The 16333-nt window shown below is 42.1% G+C and overlaps 1 protein-coding gene across 6 annotated transcripts in view; it reads right to left on the reverse strand.

The window, feature by feature from the left end:
• ZBTB44 (zinc finger and BTB domain containing 44) overlaps positions 1 to 15452 on the reverse strand; it is a 59200-nt gene extending 43748 nt beyond the window's left edge. For 5 of the 6 annotated variants that reach the window (XM_059883079.1, XM_005226870.5, XM_010820982.4 and 2 more), the window contains exon 1: positions 13712 to 14232. The gene's annotated coding sequence lies outside the window, so the exon portion shown is untranslated. Of the gene's footprint in view, positions 1 to 13711; positions 14233 to 14983 lie in introns of those variants that run through there. The other variant, XM_015461225.3, reaches the window with a different exon arrangement.
• Between the last annotated feature and the right edge of the window lie 881 nt (positions 15453 to 16333).

Consider the following 16333-nt stretch of genomic DNA (forward strand, 5'->3'; position numbering starts at 1 on the left):
ATTCTCTCTACTCTGCTATGGTTTTAGATGTTTTTCTTTGCTCCAAACTGATTTTTGAACCATTCTCTGAACATACCTTGCCTGGAAAATACCATGGACGGAGGAGCCTGGTAGGCTGCAGTCCATGGGGTCACTAGGAGTCAGACACAACTGAGCGACTTCACTTTCACTTTTCACTTTCATGCATTGGAGAAGGAAATGGCAACCCACTCCAGTGTTCTTGCCTGGAGAATCCCAGGGACGGGGGAGCCCGGTGGCCTGCTGTCTATGGGGTCGCACAGAGTAGGACACAACTGAAGCGACTTAGCAGCAGCAGCAGTAGCTGAACATACTACACATTATCTCCACTTTCCATCTCTGGTCTCATTTTGGAATTCCCTCATTTTTCTCAACAAGTCAAATACTACTCTACTATGTTCTTTCTTCTACTCTGGATATCAGCAATACCTGCCACTTGCATGCCACTTTTCAGATTATACTGTGTTTTAAAACATATTTTCTTTGGATCTTAAAAAAATCTGATGAAGGACTTCCCTGATAGTCCAGCAGCTAAGATTCCAAGCTCCAAGGGCCTGGGTTTGGTCCCTGGTCAGAGAATTGATGCTACATGACAAAGCTAAGGATCTGCATGCTGCAAATAAAAGATCCCACATGCTGCAACTAAGACCTGGCGCAGCTAAATAAAAAAATTAAGCAATCTTCTGAAGTAGATGAGGAAATTCTTCAAAGATCAAGGAAAACAAAGATCAGAGAAAATAAGTGGCCTAACAGGGCCTAAAAATCAGACACTCTGACTTTAATCCTCTCCTCATTTTACTATTAAACTATGCTGCCTTTCCTCCCCTGAACTCCTATAGCATTTTCTGTCTTGACCAATGATCTGGCATGTGACACCACACCGATTTAGGTTTATGAGATATATGTCCTATCTCTCCAAGGAAAATTCCAGTATATATTTGGAATCAATGATACCCATGTTCTTTAAAAATCATTTTATAAATGTTTGCAGTATAAGTGATGTAAAACTAAACATACTTGAAGTGTACAATTGTTAGAGGAAGCACACAGACTGAAACCTCTCACCCTGGCCAGGCGCCATAGTAACCATTTGTGTGAGTTATTTTATGACAAGAGGTCCTAGTCCTAGAAAGTAACTAGTAAGTCACCACCAACCAGAAGAGTTCAGGAAAGGTCAAAAGGAGACACCATGTGTCTAACCACCTCCAAGGATAATTCTCAGTGGTATCCATCTTGGCTGAGCAATGGGTGCACCACCAGGAAGAATCGAGTCAGAACGAACCCTACTGCTCTCCGCCTGGGTGCCCCTTCCCGGTAAATCTCTTGCTTTGTCAGGACATGTGTCTCCTCGGACAATTCATTTCCAAGTGTTAGACAAGAGCCCACTTTTGGGCCCTGGAAGGGGCCCTGCAACACAATCAGGTCAGTTTTCACACAGATGTCAGAATATCAAGATAAGGTACACTTCCACGACTCCTGTAATTTTCTTTGTGCCTCTTCACAATCTCTCCCACCAGCCTCTCACCTCCACTGCTAATTTGCTTTTCATTTTAGATTAGTTGCATTTTCTAGAATTTTAATATATATAGAATCATCTAGCTTCTTTCACTGGATATAACTATTTTGAGATTCATCTATGTTGTTAGGCTCCAGAATTTTTGTTACTTCTTGTTTTCTGCTGAATAGTATTCCATTGTGTGCAATTACCGCCGTCTGGTTGTCACCTAACAGAGAACAAACTCTGAGTTGTTCCCAGTTTGGGGCCATTACAAATAAAGTTGCTATGACTATTTGTGCAGTCTTCATGTAAACATACCAGCATTTTCTTAATCATTTCTGTCTACACCATTAACATGTGCTACACTCTTATCAATAACATTGCGTATCATAGTGCAGTGGTTCTCAACTGGGCATTTCTTTATGGCCACAGAAAGATCACTGTTCTTTTAACTAGCATTTTATGTATCACAGGTAGTCAATTAGTGCCTACAGATCTTGCTTTCCTACGGATCCATATGCTACTTGCGGGAAAACGTTGAGCCTGTGTATATTCTTTAACTTCCTAACACAGACAGGGGGCATTTTTAAAAAAGTTGAATAAATGTGATTTATGGTGCTTACTTTTGGAATAAGCACATTCTTTTATGTTCACTCATATTATTAATAAAAGTACAATTATAAATGACAGCAAAATAAAGCTTCAGACAAAATACCTAAAATATATATTTTAAGGAGTTTAACATACAAATATTTTAAAGTATAAAATTATAATTTTATATAAAATTAAAATACAAATATTTTATAGAAAACTTGTCAATATACATGGTTTAAGCAAGGATGAAAGAAGAAAGTTCATGCTCAAATTACATAGAAATATGAGTGAAGTAGTGAAAATTACAACTTACCAACTTCCTTCTCCAGAAAGTTATTGTTAAAAAATGTTTTTCACTATCATTTCCTTTAGAATCAAGTGTTTTGGACAAATGCTACAGTGCCTCATACTTTAAATTTTGTTCTAAGAAAAACTGTCACTATGTTGTCAATCTAACCAAAAACAAGTATCTGTATTTTTCCATGAAAGGAATCACACCTTTTTTTCTGAATGGAGTACTAAACTTTTTCATATGAGTACTCATATTTGAGAGCATGAACACTAATAAAAGTGCATGTGATTTTTATCTGACAACAGTTTAACCCTCAAAGGTCTTCCTTAAGTCTTTATTTTTTACAAATAATTCCAAATGAATTACTGTATCTGAGTTATAAAAAAAGGTCAATTTAACTTTTATAACTAGCCACTTTTTAATCAAGTAAAATTTTTAATTATTTTATTCCATGAGTTAAGTTTTCTAGTTCAGCACTCTGAGAAAAACAATGAGATTTACCTGGAGTTAAAGCAATAAATCAATAAAATCAGTAACATTATTAGAAACTCCTCTCATTGCTGGTAACCAGAATTGTGCTTATTATTAATTTCTACATCCAGGGAAAATACATTAATATACACTGAGTAACTCCCACCAAGTGTCTTTATCTCACCGTGGTCACAATTTTCAGGAAAGAATTTTTAAGATCCAGTTAAAAGGAGGAAATAGAAGTAATAAAACCAGGATTTGAAGAAAGATCTGACTAAAAAACACAGATTCAGTCCCTTGTCCCCAACTTAGAAGTTGCCATTTACAAGAATTCAACCACAGTACTTAAGGAATACTAGCAATTAACATCAAATCATTTTTTACTAAAAAGAAAGCCTGAAGAAAGGGTATATCTTATTTCAGTCTCTTGGATCCTTTATAAGCAAGTCAAATTTAAGTCACTTTTATAGTCAATTAGCATTTAAAGAGCTCTGTATTTCCCTAAAGAGTTTTTAAGTGTTCATACCAAGTCCTACTCTGCGTGCTTTAAAATATGTACACTAGTGACTTTACCTAAAACACTTTTGCACTGCTGTCTTATGAAGCGTATCCCCTAAAAGATATGTTGAAATCCTAATCCCCAGTACCTGAGTATGTTACCTTATTTGGAAACAGGCATTTTACAAAAGTAATCAAACTAAACTGAGGTAGTTAGGATGTACTTATATAAAGTAAAATTCAAAGACAGAGGCCATGTTAAGACTGAAATTATGCTGCCACAAGCAAAAGCAAGGAGAGAGGCCAAGAAGAGCTCCTTCTCTTGCAAAGTTCCTTCCCTTAAGAGGAACCAACCCTGCCAACACCAAGATTTCAGACTTCTAACTTTCAGAGCTGAGACAAAATTTTCTCTTTAAGCCATCCGGGTTGTGGTACTTTTGCTAGAGCAGCGGGAGCAGACAAATATGTGTCTGTTTTTCGAAATACTGTAAAATATAGCTACATTAAATTTTAATGGACTAACAGACATTTCAACTAAAAAGAAGAGAGACTAGGCTTCCCTGACAGCTCAGTTGGTAAAGAATCTGCCTGCAATGCAGGAGACCCTGGTTCAATTCCTGGGTTGGGAAGATCCCCTGGAGAAGGGATAGGCTACCCACTCCAGTATTCTGGCCTGGAGAATTTCATGGACTGTATAGTCCATGGGGTCGCAAAGACTCAGACACGCCTGAGCAACTTTCACTATCACTATCACAGGACTGAAAAAGCAAGCCCAACTACATGCACTTTATATAAGAAATCTACTTTAAATAAAAAACCAAAGAGGTATGTTAGAAGATATACCATGCAAACTGTAAGTACTGGAAGGCAAGAACTGGCTATCCCTATTGTGAAGGAGATCAGCCCTGGGATTTCTTCGGAAGGAATGATGCTAAAGCTGAGACTCCAGTACTTTGGCCACCTCATGCGAAGAGTTGACTCACTGGAAAAGACTCTGATGCTGGGAGAGATTGGGGGCAGGAGGAGAAGGGGACGACAGAGGATGAGATGGCTGGATGGCATCACTGACTCGATGGACGTGAGTCTGAGTGAACTCCGGGAGTTGGTGATGGACAGGGAGGCCTGGCGTGCTGCGATTCATGGGGTCACAAAGGGTCAGACACGATTGAGCGAGTGAACTGAACTGAACTTGAGACAAAGTATACTTCATGACAAAAAGTATTACCAGTGACACAAAATCATTGGTACACATTTCAAGTGCAACAAGGTATGTTCACCAATTGGACCATAAAACAAATCTTAATAAATTTTACAATGAATGAATGCACCCAGAGTGTGTTCTCTAATCACATATTAAAAAATTAGAAATCATTGAGCCATCAAGAAAATTCCAGGTATTTTAAATAACACACTTCTAAATAACCCATAGTAATGAAGGAATCAACAAAGGAAATTAGAAAGCTTTGTTTTGTCTCTTTTTTTTTTTTTTTTTTTTTTGCCACAGAGCATGTGGGATCTTAATTTCCCAACCAAGGACCAAACCCATGGCCCTTGCCTTGGAAGTACAGTGTCTTAACCACTGGACTTGACATGGAAATCCCTGGAAAGTATTTCTAACTGAGTAATAATGAAAATACAACATTATCAACATTTGTAGAATGCAGCTAAAGTAGTGCTTAGAGTAAAATTTATAGCTTTAAATGTACACAAAGAGAAGACGGTCTAGAAATCAATGACCTATCCCCACACACTTTGCCATCTCACATTCATTAACATGACTACTATAAAAGACAAAGTAACAGAAGATAAGTGTTGCCTAGGATATGGATAAAGAGCCCTTGTGCACTGTTGGTGGGAATGTAAGTATAGACACTATGTAAAATACTATGGCTGTTACTCAAAGAAATTAGACACAGAATTACCATGTGATACAGCAATTCTACTTCTGGGTATATACGCCAAAGAACTGGAAGCAGAGACATGATCATATACTTGTATACTTGTAACATGAATGTTCACAGGAGCATTATTCACTATAGCCCATATCTATCAACAGATAAATGGATAAACAAAATGTGGTATATATATATATAATGGAATATTATTTAGCCTTAAAAAGGGAGAAAATTCTGATATATGCTATGATATGGATGAACCTTGAGGATATTACACTAACAAGCCAGTTTAAACAAATACAGTAATACATACCATCCACTCACATTCACAAGTCTTCTTTCAGCAAAATGAGAAAAAGAGATTTGGATTCAGGTACCAAGACACTCATTCACATACACACACATACCCTCAAGATAAAAGCAACTGCGAAAGACACACTTTGACAAATAGTCAATCTATTAGGGGCCTTTGCCTTCCAGATCTCAGGGAGTATTGATTGATACATTTTCTTTCACTTACAAAGCACAGCTACAGATCTCTTAAGTTTTGCAAATAACCCCGGGGGACTGTAAGATGAAGTAAAAACTCAGATCATCTACACTTGATTATCCACGGCTGGTGTCACCAATTAACAAGCAAACAGCAATTCAAACTGTTCTCTCAGTGTCACAGTTCCCTAGCACCGAAAAGGGGAGAATCCCAACCAATGTCCCATCAGAGATAAAGCTGAACGAATGACCAAGGATAGTTCAAAAGGGAAAATCCTAACCAATGGACCACCACAGGCGAAACCTAAGCAATAAGAAAGTTGGTATTGTCACATCCCAGACCTGTTATTCACCAAAGATGTCTTAACTGGCCAACGCAGGTACTAACACACATACAAACAACAAACACATTGCCCCACAAAGAAATAATCAGACGAAATGCAGCCCAGAAAAAAAGGACCATATGTAGCTTATCCCAAAGTGACATACACAAAAACATAAACAACAACTAAGCTACGGTAACACAGAAAAGCAGAAGAGGTGTGGTCTAAAATTCCACTTCCACTCCCAAATGGAGGCCTTCAAACAAATGGGCAAGCCTAGCTCTGGAAAAGCAAACGAACCGGTTCCCAAATCAGGCAGTCTAACAATTCCTCTCTTCAACAGGGTACGCCAATCAAATGCAAGACAAATTGACTTGAGAGAAAGCCCAAATTGAGGCCAGCTGTATACACCAGAGTGACTTACCCTAAAGTAGCTCACTTCCCGCCTAGGAAGCACTCCAAATGTGAAACAGGAGGGAAGGTGGCAGGGCACAGCCTTTAAAAGAACGACATAGCCCGAGGACATGACATAAAGCAAGTAGGTCCAAGGTGGCAGACAAGTCTACTTCCACTAGACACTAAGCCTCACTCACTATAACAATCAGCACGCTAAATTAAACATCCACAGGCGCCAAGATAGTTCCAAGTGTGTGTGTGTCTGTGTGTGTGAGTTGCTTAGCTGTGTCTAACTATTTGCGACCCCACGGACTGTAGTCTGCCAGGCTCCTCTGTCCATGGGATTTTCCAGGCAAGAACACTGGAGTGGGTTGCCATGCCATTCCCTAGGGGATCTTCCTGACTCAGGGACTGAACCTAGATCTCTGGCACTGCAGTCAGTTCCTTTACCATTTGAGCTACTTGGGAAGCCCCCAAGATAGTTCCAAGGCTGACTATAAAGCCCAAAAAGTGGGCAGTGGCCCAGTTCTTGGAACTCTCTGCCCCTTCCCCAAAATAGTTGGAATAATCCTCCCACTCATGAGCCTAATGAAATTATCCAGCCTACAAAACTAAACATGCCACATTTAATAGAGGATAGTTCCAAATAGGGGCTAACCTGGTAGTTCAGTAGTATGAATCCACCTGCCAGTGCAGGAGACACAGGTTCAATCCCTGATCCAAGAAGATACCCTGGAGAATGAAATGGCAACCCACTTCAGTATTCTTGCCTGAAAAATCACCATGGAAAGAAGAGGCTGGTGTGCTATTTAGCCCATGGAGCTATAGTCCAAGGAGCTACAAAGGCTCTGAACACGACTCATCAACTAAAAAACAACAAAGTTCTGAACAAGCTTGCTTGCTAACAGTAGGTGATAATCAGATACTTAGGTTAAGATGTGAATCAAGGGAAAATCATTTTTACAAAGAATTACATTGTTTCAGAAGCCAGAGGGTAGTAGTTCCACAAAATCTTGATTCCAAAGATTCAAACTCTTGGTTATATGTAACCTCAAGTTGTTTGTAAGCTGACTGCATCAAAAACTGTTAAAACCAAATCATGTCAACATTAAAAAAAAAAAAACCTACATACACCATTTAATACCTATAGACAGATAACAGTATAGAATATTGAAACTGGGGTATCAAACATTTGTAATTTTAAGGTTTTTTTTAAAGGTATACATTACTAAAATGGAAGAATACTCAATATGGAAACAAATGATGTTCTCCTAGAAAACTGAGACATTAGTTTCATTCATCAATTTTCACTCTATAGAATTTGGAGAAGGAAATGGCAACCCACTCCAGTATTCCTGCCTAGAGAATCCTGTGGACAGAAGAGCCTGGTGGGCTGCTGTCCATAGGGTCACAGAGTCAGACACGACTGAAGCAACTTAGCACACATGCATGGGAGAAGGAAATGGCAACCCACTCCAGTAGTCTTGCCTGGAGAATCCCAGGGACAGGGGAGCGTGGTGGGCTGCCATCTATGGGGTCGCACAGAGTCGCACACGATTGAAGCAAATTAGCAGCAGCAGCAAGACAGAATTATCAATGCGAAGGACCACAATGATGTAAGTCAGTGATTTACTCCAGAATCAGTTATGTAAAAATGTGCTGGCTGAAGTCACCTTTGGCACTAATAATAATGTTAGTGAAGAAAGTGTCCATCAAGCAGGAGTGTAAATAAATTTAATGTATCTTTATCTTTTTAAAGGCACATAAACAATCACTATTTTTAGATGCCATGACTAAAAATCCAGAGATTTCCAGCTCATTATGGAGTGAAGTATTTCTGATATAAAGAACAAAGGAAAAAACGAAAGTGGCTTTCAGTTTAATAGGAGATAAATTTCAAGAAATCAGTCAAGATACAAGAAGAACTGTTTCAATCATGAATGTGGTGGCTGCATGCATTAAGACATCCCATTATAGCATATATGAAGATATGCTCACTTGTAGTCTACAAAATGCCAGGAAACCACGGTGAGCGGGGGGATATGTATTTATATATATACACACACATATATTCAATATGAAATCCCTTTACAATAATCTCTGATGCTTCCCCATTTTCAGTAACAAGAGAATTCTATCCTTTACAAGGCTAAAAAGACTTCCTCAAAGTTTAAAACCTCCAACATTTTATTATGGAAAATTTCAGATGCAATCTTCAGTGCTGCGGTAGGACTAATGTCAGTCATGTATTTCTTGAGATTCATGCTGAATGAAAATATATCCAATTTTATGACACATTTAATTGTGAGATGCAGTAATGTGTTAAGTGCAACACCAAAGACAGACTTTAGTTTGACGCCTGGATATCACTTTACTTATTTGCAAAGATACAAGTGGCAATAACAAAGGGTTAAAGTAGGATCTGAATGAGATGATGTATGAAATATTTAGCATGGTGATACCTTTTTGAAAGGCTCAACAAATGCTGGCAATTCTCATAACTGTATGAGCCCACTCAGTCTACCAAAACAGTTTCCAGCTGCTATGTGTGAGAATATACACCTATGCTACTGTTTGTGGCACTTTTTCATCACTTTGTGTTTCCTAATAATCTTCAGCAGTATATTTTACCAAGATTAAAGACAGGATAAAGGCAAATGGGCCCAATGCATAAGCATTGTTCATTTCCCCACTCCGTTCCCTGAGGAAGAATGTTTGCTCTGTTAACAAAAGCAGTGGTGGTGTTCAGAGGGAACCACACCGTGCACTCATCTTTTCCTGGGTGATAGGCAGCTGATAAACTCTGTAATTGTATTCTCACTTCAGACAACCATTGACTGCTCCTTCTTAAATCTTCATTTGAAGGCATAATTATAGATTCTATCACATTTTGCCCAATCAAAAAAAAGTACTATCTTCACTGATCACACATCCAAATACCTTTTATATCTGCAGATAGCATATGTATGTCAGTTCTGTTGTGTTACATATAAGTAAATGGATTTATAAAACTGTATCAACTGTCTGCCTCTTTGAAGACATGATTTTCAGAATTCCCTGGTGGCCTAGTGGTTAGGATTCCAGGCTTTTGCTGCCAGGGCCCAGGTTCAATACCTGGTTGGGGAACTAAGATCCCACAGGCCACATGGCCAAAAGAAAAAAATGAAGAACTGACCCATCAATAAAGTGATTTTTCAAAGTAAAGCTTGCAAAAATAAGCCTGAAATCTACTTCTCTGCTCACCTCTAAAGATTAGTCTAGTGCTTTCTCTTTGCCAGAGAAATTGGAATGTAACTGCAAAATATAAATGTACTCCAATATCACTTCACGTTAAGTAACACACTCTGTCCACTGTTAATCCTCTTACAGTGAAGATATATGAATCTATTAGATATTAAAAGGTATGACAGAGTTAAATAACACTACATTTTAAAACTAACTCGGGTAAGGCCTCTTTAAAAATACTTTTAAAATATTTGACTTCTGAACCTTGTATATAGTTTATATGGCCTTCCCTGGTAGCTCAGCTGGCAAAGAATCTGCCTGCAATGCAGGAGACCCCTGTTTAATAACTGGGTCGGGAAGATCCTCTGGAGAAGGGATAGGCTACCCATTCCAGTATTCTTGGGCTTCCCTAGTGGCTCAGATGGTAAAGAATCTGCGTGCATTGAGGGACCTGGGTTCAACCCCTGGGTTGGGAAGATTCCCCTGGAGGAGGGCATGGCAACCCACACCAGTATTCTTGCCTAGAAAATCCCCATGGACAAGCCCCCCTGGCGGGCTATAGTCCATGGGGTCACAAAGTGTCAGACATGACTGAGCGACTAAGCACATATAATTTATATACTCAAAAATAAAATTTAAAAAGGGAATCCTTCTATACTGTTGCCGGGAAGGTAAACTAGTGCAGGCACTATGGAGAACAGTATGGAGGTTCCTTAAAAAACTAAAATAATGCCACGAACCTAGAGATTATCATACTAAGGGAAGTAAGACAGAGAAAGACAAATATCATACATCACTTATATGTGGAATCTTAAAAAAGTGATATAAATGAACTTATTTACAAAACAGAAACAGACTCACAAAAACAAAACTTACGGCTACCAAAGCGGGGAGGAAATTAGGGGTTTAGGATTAACAGATACACACTACTAGATATAAAATAAACAACAAGGACCCACTGTATGGTACAGGAAACTATATTCAATATCTTGTAATAACCTATAAAGGAAAAGAATTTGAAAAGAATATATATATGTGAATCACTTTGCTGTATACCTGAAACTAACAAGTTTCAAATCAACTATACTGCAATAAAAAGTTATTTCTTTTGGGGAAAAAAAAAAAGTAAACCATAAAATAAAAAATGGAACCAGTGAACCATATCAAATTGGCAGCATAACCAGAGAAAGTACTTCAAGTGACTTCTGAACACAGTAAGTACTCTGATTACACAGCCTTCATGCAATATATTCTAACGACAAGAATAAACGCAAAGAAATCTTAAAACTTCACTCAGAAGTTTACTGCTAGTAGTGATATTGGTAAAATATTGAAATGATTTTAAGTATATATAGTAGGATACGGCGAGAATGTTCATTTTATTAGGAACTACGATTTTTAAGACAAAAGACAAAGAAAAACCTGCTATGTTAAATCTGAATTGGATATATCCCTATGAATTTGCTTAAACAAACAAGCAAAACACCATTTTTTGTTCTCCCTTCTCAAAGGGCCTAGACCCAGTGACACTCCAGCAGTATGAATATGCCAAACAGTTAGATCCTGGTTTCTATACAACATTTCTCACTAAAAAGAGTCAAGACTTCTTGGATGAAAAGCCCATTCCAGATCTGGGACAAGGAAAGTAACAAGGCGAGCCTGGGATATTCTGCACCAGAGAGTGTTCCAAGACTAATGGTGAGCAGAAGCATTAAAAAGACACAGGAACCAACATGAAAGGGTTTTACTGCCCAAATTTGGGACAGTTTGATCATCAAAAAGAAAAACGACTGTAACGGTTATATTAAAAAAAAAAAAAATCAAAACTCATCAGTCCATAGTATTCCCACAAAAAAGAAGAAAAAAAATCTGATTTGCCACCATTATGCAATGCACACAGTGGGGGGTGACTAACTCCCGAACTCTTTACCCTGAATATTGATAACTAAAGGGAGGACATTAACATTTTTAGGAGAAAGTTCAGTTCACTCCTAGTTAATGAAAGAAATCTTGACAGAAAATCTCCAATAAAATAACTGATTGAAGCAACAGTCATCAATGGGTGCTATCACAGAGCAAAAGGTACCCAGAAATAGGTTGTTTGCTTGGGGTCAAGATATTACCCCAAGATCATATACAAATCACAAACAGGCAAACCAAACCGTTACAGTAAATCTGGTAGTTACCACTTTGAGCAAGTGGTCACATTTAGTATCCTAAATACTGTAGCATGATGTAACATAAAAGTACATAGGTACATAGCATCATCTATGAAATATTCTTGCCAAATAAAAGTTTTCCTTAAACTAATCTAGCTTTTCTTTAGACCTAACTTCCAGTAACAGGAAAATTAGGACAGAGGATTACATTAAATGACACCATCAGGAAATGGACAAGTCCCCAAAGTGGGAGCATTCTTATAAAGCAAGTGGTTTGGTTCACTGGCAGAATGAAAGGAGATGGGTACTGGTCTTCTAAAAAAAGGATCCAAGGCATAATTAACAAATACAATGTGTGAATCTTAACTGAATACAGCTGGGGGGTGGGGTGGGGGTTGATTTCCCAAAGAGACCCCAGATATTTGCATATGGATTGCTAATTTAGAAAAGTGTTGATAATGATACTGGGGTCAGTATAACCGCAGGAGGAAATATTGGAGTGTCATGGTGTTTGCAATTTACTTTCAAGTGATTACACACAGAAAGGGAGGGAACAACATGGCAGAAATGTCAATCACAGAACTTAGGTACTGGGATATTCATTGAAATTTTTCCTCAATTTCAAAGAGACTGATTATTTTTCATAAATAAGTGTTAAAAAAAAAAAAGGTGTACCTGTACTGAAGGTACAGTAGAAAACACACCTACACTGGAAACATATCTGGGTATAAATCTCACCTTTATCACTAGTTGTGTGGCCTAAAGCAAGTTACTTAACATTACTTAAGTTTCTCTCACCTGTAAAACTCAATATCATCTAAGTCATTAGGTTGTTCTGCAAATCAGATCAGATATGGAAAAGGTTCTCATAATTAATGCAAACACTGTAAAATATAAGACTAACAATAATAACAATAACAAAACATATAATAACAAAACATTCCCTTCATTATTGCCACATTCTATGATTAGGAAACTACATCAGGTAAAATTAAATATCCATTGGCAGTCAAAGGGAAGTAATGGGAGCAACTGACTGTATAAATGAAGATATACACAGTATTTTTTTAAATGCAGTAATTCCAACTGAAACTCTCCAGACAAAAAAAAACCTACCTATCCAAACTATTAGTAGCTCTCAAATTGTGAAGTCTGCTTTTGGTATTAGCCTCTATCCGAATAAAACAGTAAGAAAATAAGTGGAAGTTAGAATGTCTTCTTGACCAAAATCTATAATTCACTTACATGCCGAAAAAAATGTAAGCTTTGGCCTTCATTTCTATAATTAAGTTCCAATAATGCACACCATTATTAGGCTTTATTCTAAATTCTGGTTAAGCTTCAAACCACTAACAAGCATGCCGTTTCCTTCTAACGTACTCATCATTTCACTCGCAGGTAACCCTTTTCTGGTTAGGCCAGCAGAAAACGACTAGACGCAGACTGTGCCCCAGGTAGGGAAGAAAAAAGGTTTTCGTTTTTTAAATAAATGCCACCCCTTTCTTTCCAATACGAAAGAAAAAGAAGCGGGGGAGAGGGGGGGAGCTGTGTGTCTCGGCTCGACCAGGTGAGACGCTAGCACCCCGCCTCCTCGGGGTCAGGGTGCTGAGCACACGCGCGCGCGGTCGAGGGGCGCCCTGGGAGATCGGGGTAAAATCTCCCAGACGGCGGGGCGCAGGGCCAATCTCCTCCCTGAAGGCTTAGACGCCTTTGAGGGGAACCTGCGGGGTGTCTCCCGGGGCGGATGGGGGTGATGAGACCCGGCGTTCCCTTCCGCCCAGCACCCAGATGGGGGGCCGCCCGAGGGCACGGGCGGCGAGGAAGGGCCGGCCTTGCCCTCCCTTCCCGGTTACCTGCGGGCGGCGGTGCCGGAGGCCGGAGGCCTGCTGCTCCTCCTCCTCCTCCCCGCCAGGCTGAGGCGGCGAGGTGGCGGCGGCCCGGGGGGAGGGGGCGGAGCGCGCGGCCCGCTGCCTCTCTCCTCCCCCGGGAGGCGGAGGGGACCCTATCTCGGGCCGCCGCGCCTAGGCCCGTGGACAGCCTGCGGCAGGGGCATGGCAGCCCCCAACGGCGGCAACCCTGCGAGGTGCGAGAGAGCGAGGCAGAGGGAGGGGAGCGCTCCGGGGGCCTGAGGGGAGGAGCGAGGGGGCCCGGCGAGCCACGCGCGGGCGGCCGTTGGGGGCGGTTGGCCGAGGGCAGGCAGCGGTTTGGGGAGCGCGGCGACGGCTCGCGTTTTCCCGGCGGGGCGGGGTGGGGAAGGGGAAGGGGAGTGAGGGGGAGGGAGGGGGAGGTTGGGAGGGAGCCGCCGCCGCGCGCGTGCGGGCCGGCGCCGCCGCCGTTGCCGCTCGGCTCACTCCAGCCTGTTTGGGGGCACTTTGTTTGTGTCCCACAATGCTCTGCGCGGGCGGCCGGGCTGGGGAAGGGGAGGGCGAGTAGGCGGGGCGCGAGCGAGCTCGGGGGTGGGGCGCGAGCTCGGGGTGGTGGGGGAGACGCGGGTACTGCGCAAGCGCAGAGGAGGCCGCTCTCGGTATCTGTTACTTCAACCGTCGGCGACTCAGTCTCCTGAGACAGCCGGGGCTGATACGGCCGGTGCATCTTCACAAGTGCCGAGTTACCTTTACCCGCCACCTGGCCAATTCGTCCTCCTATGCTCGTTCGCTTAGCCGGCTTCTCGCTCAACCTGACAAGCATTTCTGGGCAAGGTTCACAGCTATTGCTTTTTTTTTTTTTCTTCTTTGAACTAAAACCGAAACAGACTCTGTTTTCTCGAGTGGTTTCTGTAGAGGTGCTGAGCCGGAACACCCCAGCCGCTTTCTCTCGGTGAGGGGGTGAGCTCGTAGTCAGCCCATTTCTCACACACGGAAACTGAGGCCTGCGGAGAGGCGGCCCCAGACAGGTGAGGACGCCGAGCCCCGCCGGCTCCCGTGCCCGGCCGGCTTCCGACTCCCTGCGGCCTCGGCGCATGGGGTTGTTCTAGAAAGTCCCTGGGCCGCCTGGCGGGACGTCCAGCTCTGAAATGGATGGCGAGATCCACCTCGTTCCCCCAACACGAGGGCACCTAGAGCCGCTTCCCATCTAGGCCTGTTCCTTCCACACCTGGAGCCTCCTTGGGTTCCACCTCCACTAACCTGACTTTCCGACGAGGGCGTGTTCCGGACGCCCCGAAGTGATCAGTTCTGCCGGGGCCTTGAGAGTTCTCCGTCACCTGCAGAATCGCGCCCAGGATTAGAGCTCCCGAGACCCCATGCCTTATCGTCCCCAGGCGGCCGGGGAGGAAGGGCGCCCGGGGCTGTGGGAAGAAGCGCGCCCCGGGCGAGCGGAGGCCTGCGCGGGGGCGGAGAGGGTGCGGCTTGCGACTCCCGAGGCGCCCCGCATCTGCATACATGGTGTTCCCACGCCCCCAGCTCTTGCACCGAAAGACCACCAAAAGCCTTTGTGCAAGGTGGGCTTGACGTCCCTTTTGAAGCAGAGTGGCGTTTCCTTCTGAAACGCTTGGCGACGCCTGGCATTAATCTCCCTGAGAGAACAGCACCCTGGTACCCACCCATTCCAACCACTGAAATATACTTTAGAAATAAAAGCCAGAAAACAACGTCTAACTTTATAGTCTTTTGCGGTTTCCAGCAGATTTTCAAGTATATGTAATGTTTAATCCTCACAACAATTGTTATTACAATTGTCAGTTTTACTGTTACTCCCACCGTCGTGTTTATTATTCCCGTTTCAGAGATGAGGAAAGTCAGGAAGATGCAAGTGAGGCCCAGAAAGTTTTCTGCTGAGATTTGAAGCAGAAGGAAAAGAAGGCGAAATGCTTACCCTTAGAGGAACAGCAGCAACAGAGCAAGTCTGAAGGAAGGGCAGGAGCCTGAAAGTCCTGGTGGGCCTTGTGTTAGGGTAGGTGTGCAACTTAGCACCTGGAGAAGAATCGGGTGGGAATAAAGCTGTCAAACAAATCCCCTCGACTTCTCCTAGAGCATTTAATAGGACAGTCAATAAAGGACCACTAGGGGAGTGTTTGCTGCTTCCCTGGGGACTGAGGAGACAGCCCTAACACAAAATATATATTACTCTCTTATTTCTTCTCCCCTTTTATACTTTTCTATTTTTGATTTTATGTTTGAAAATTAGCATCCTCTCACTGCACCCCCACCCTAGGACTGGAGGATCAGTCGATGATCTGTGGGGCCACACTGTGGGGCTACCTGAAGGCTGTGGGGCCATAAGGGCACAGTGCTAGATGCTTGGATGAAGTGAAGTGAAAGTTGCACAGTCGTGTCCAATTCTTTGCGACCCCATGGACTATACAGTGCATGGAATTCTCCAGGTCAGAATACTGGAGAGGATAGCCTTTCCCTTCTCCAGGGGATCTTCCCAACTCAGGGATCAAACCCAGGTCTCCCACATTGCAGGTGGATTCTTTACCAGCTGAGCCATGCTTGGATAGGGTGTGAGAAAAAATACAAAGGTTAGCTTTGTAG

Source organism: Bos taurus, chromosome 29 (assembly GCF_002263795.3).
Source record: "Bos taurus isolate L1 Dominette 01449 registration number 42190680 breed Hereford chromosome 29, ARS-UCD2.0, whole genome shotgun sequence".
NCBI lineage: Eukaryota > Metazoa > Chordata > Mammalia > Artiodactyla > Bovidae > Bos > Bos taurus.